Here is a 4,083-nt window from a genome sequence, read left to right on the forward strand (position 1 = left end):
AAAGCCGCCTGGACTCGAACACCCCAATCACCCTTGCCGAGCCCAGGGCCGCACTATGGGTAGCAGGTAAGTTCATCTCCCTTTTGGTGGACACGAGCGCTACCTATTCTGTTTTACTCTCCTTCCACGGGCCTTTACATCCTTCTCAGGTCTTGGTTGTGGGCGTCTCGGGGGTGTCCTCCAAGCCACTGGAGACGGGTCCGGTGTCCTGCCTATTTTGAAGGCCGTCCCTTCACCCGTTCTTTCTTAGCTATCCCATCCTTCCCAGCCCCTTTGCTGGGACAAGACCTGTATAAGCTCAGGGCACCTATCTGCCTCACCTCACACCAAGTTCCCCTGACTCCGCTCCTGACCCTCGCCTGTGCTGTCTTCCCCCCGAAACCTTCGTCCGATTTCCCCATTTCCCCCCAAAAAGTTAATCCAATAGTCTAGGACACTTCCACTCCTGTGGTGACCAATCACCAAACCCCAGTCCTCATTTGCCTTAAAAATCCCTCTTGCTTCCCTTCCAGGCCTCAATTTCCTATCTCACACGCCTATCACAAGGGCCTCCAGCCCATTGTTAACCAGCTGCTCCTCCAGGGTCTTCTGGTTCCTACCAAGTCCCCTTATAATACTCCCACCCTCCCAATAAAAAGCCGTCTGATACTTATTGACTGTTGCAGGATCTACAAATAATCAACTCTGCCATAATACCACTACATCCAGTGGTCCCTAACCCCCCAGGTATTGGTCAAGGACCTGTCCTCTTATGACTCTGGGTGTAGCACTCTCCTCCGGTATGTAGATGACCTTCTCTTATACAGCCCCTCTAGAACTGACTCTCACACAGACACTGTCCTGCTTCTCAACTTTCTAGCACAAAGGGGATACCGTGTTTCCCCCCACAAAGCTCAGCTGTCCAAAACACAAGTCACCTACCTTGGTGTAGTCGTTTCACACCAACAAAAGGCCATAACAACCAGCTGCAAGTCTGTTATTCAGTCTTCCCCAGTACCCAAAACAAAGGAAGAAATCCAGTCATTCCTGGGGTTGGTGGGCTACTTCCGAGCCTGGATACTCAATTTTACCCTTCTCGCCAAGCCACTCCATGACCTGGCTAAAGGTGACCCTAAGGAACCATTACTCTCCCTCTCAGCTGTCAGGCAGCCTTTCACTGCCCTTCAACAGGCTGTCTTCCAGGCCCCCGCCCTACGACTACCCAATGTTCACTGACCTTTCACCTTATACGTCCACGAAAACAAGGGCGCAGCCCTAGGAGTTCTAGGCCAATTCAGTGGACAAACATTTGCTCCTGTAGCCTATCTCTCAAAACAACTTGACCACACGGTTCAGGGATGGGCCCCATGCCTGCGGGCCCTGTCAGCCGCCCACTTGCTCGTGTGCGAAACCAAAAAACTCATGTTTGGAGCACCTATCACCGTTACTTCCCCCCATCATCTACATCACCTCCTAGGATATAAGGGCCTCAAAACACTAGCTCCCAGTCAGGTCCTATCCCTTCTGGTTTTCTTTGTCCAAGACCCCTCTGTCTCCTTCCAAACTTGCGCACCCCTTCACCCAGCCACATTACTCCCTTCCTCTCCTGTTGACACCCCAATATATGAGTGCGTCAAAGTCCTCGAGTCCCTACTCACCTGTTCAGTACATATTCAGGAAGGACCTTTAGCTGCACCGTCCTATGTTTGGTTCACAGATGGAAGCTCGTATATACATGAGGGGTTTCAGGTGGCAGGATATGCCATCACCTCTGCCACTGATGTCATCAAGGCTAATCCCCTCCTGCCAAACACCACTAACCAACAAGCAGAACTCACAGAAGTCACTCGAGCATCCAACTGGCAGCAGGACACTCCCTATCGCTTTACACTGACTCCAAATATGTCTTTCACATTTTGGTTTCACACTCAGCCATCTGGCAAGAACGGGGGTTGTTAACCACCAAAGGGTCGGCCATCATAAATGCTAAGCTCATTTCTGACCTCCTTCAAGCCTCCTTGCTTCCCAGGGCCATAGGCATCTCAACTGTAAAGCCCACCAGGTCGATTCATCTTTTATCACCCAAGGAAACTCGCGGGCCAACAGGGTGGCTCGCCAAGCGGCTCTAAAACCCCTTCCTACCATACTCGTCAACACCTCCTCCCCACCAGCCGAACATACAGGTGAAGTTCCACAATTGTCCAATCTCATTCCCTACCTACACTCAATTTTCCACCCAAACCCAGCGGCTCTCACTTCATTTCTTAAAACTTTCTTCCACCTTACTCCTGAACATACAAAACTCATACACACCCTTTCCTCTCAATGCTCTACTTGCCACCGAACAAATCCTAATACCCCCTTAAAGCCCAGAACGTTCCCCACTCACCAGGCTAGGGGAGAGCTCCCTGGGTCAGACTGGCAAGTGGACTTCACCATCATGCCCCCCGTCCGTAACACCAAATACCTTCTGGTCCTGGTTGACACCTTCTCCAGGTGGGTTGAGGCTTATCCCACCTCAAATAAGCGGGCTGCTACGGTGGGATCTATCTTAGCCAACCACATCATCCCTCGATTCGGGGTCCCCTTCTCCCTTCAGTCAGATAACGGGCCTGAATTCACCTCACAAGTCGTTCAGTTTTTAACGACAGCCCTCAACATCAAATGGCACTTTCACATTCCCTTTCACCCACCATCATCAGGAAAGGTTGAACGAACTAACCGCACACTAAAGGATATCCTCACCAAACTCTCTTTTGAACTCCATCAGGACTGGGTCTCCCTCCTGCCCCTAGCTCTCTTCCACGTTCGCGTCCTCCCTAAAAAGCCCACTCAGCTTTCACCCTTCGAGGTCCTCTATGGCAGACCTGCACTTCCTCCTGGCATTCCAACCTCTCCACCTCACATCCCCCTTCCTATAACCTACCCCCTCCTGTCCTTCATCTGTTCCAATATCTGGCAATATCAAGATCTCCCTTTGCCCGCTCCCCCAGAAACACATAATCCAAAACCTCTCACCCCGGGACAATGGGTTTTCCTCTCAGACCCAGAAACCAGAACTCGCTTACAACCGAGATGGCGAGGACCCTTCCAAAGAGTCCTCCCCACCCCCACGGCAGCCAGGCTGCTCATAACAAAGGAGAGCTCAGTCCCTGGATTCACACTTCTCGCCTCAAACCAGCTAAACTGCCTCCCTCTACCCCTTCCCCCCACAGAGCCGCCGACCTATTCTCGCTCCACAATTCCAGGCCAACCTCTCAAACTTCAAGTATCCCGTGTTGCTCGCTCCCCCTCCCTGCCCGTCATCCAGGAAAACCCCACAGAATCACAAGATGCAAAGGCTGCCACCTGCACTCAACTACCCTCTGCCAAATGGTTGTCAATTTCGTTCTTCCCTTACTAATTGTACTGCCTTTCTTCCTACTCCTTCTTTTCCTCCTACTTTCACATTGCTGTACATAGTGCTGCTCCTTGGCGCGGGATGCTCAATCCCCTCCTCTGCTCACTATCAATAAGACCCAACATGATCATCGCCTTCCTCCTTGCCATTGTTTTTCAAACCAAGCCCACTCCCCTGTCCGTCCTCCATTATGGGTTCACCATCCGCGAACTTTACACGGTCAGCGGGATAGAAACAGTCAAGGACTTGGACACAAAAATGTGCCCCATAAACAATTGCTCAAAACCTATTTCCCTCGACTTAAAGCCCTCAATAAGCTTGCAAGATGCTAATCACCCCTTTCTATGCTTATTAGAAGACCAAACCCAGGACTACTGTAAATGGTGGCCTGATCAATACGGTGGCTATCCCTATTGGTCATGCAGAATTCACTATGCTGATGGATCCATCAGCAGAGCAAAATGGGGGGCCAAACTTCCTTGTCTGCCACTACATAGGAATTCCGGGGCGTGGAGGAGGCCGCTTCTCCCACTTCTCTTTTGACACCCCTAACCCGACTGCTAACCTCTGGAAAGACCTCATATACGTAGCTGTCTACCCAAAGGAATGGGACGCCCGTCCCACCGGGCGCCTATCATCTCTCTCTCCACCTTTACCCCTTCCGTCATGGTATCAGTGGTGGAGCACATAAAAACCCAAGAACA

The sequence above is a fragment of the Carlito syrichta genome, unplaced genomic scaffold, assembly GCF_000164805.1.
Source record: "Carlito syrichta isolate Samal-C Ts95f unplaced genomic scaffold, Tarsius_syrichta-2.0.1 Scaffold305319, whole genome shotgun sequence".
In the NCBI taxonomy this organism is placed as follows: Eukaryota; Metazoa; Chordata; class Mammalia; order Primates; family Tarsiidae; genus Carlito; species Carlito syrichta.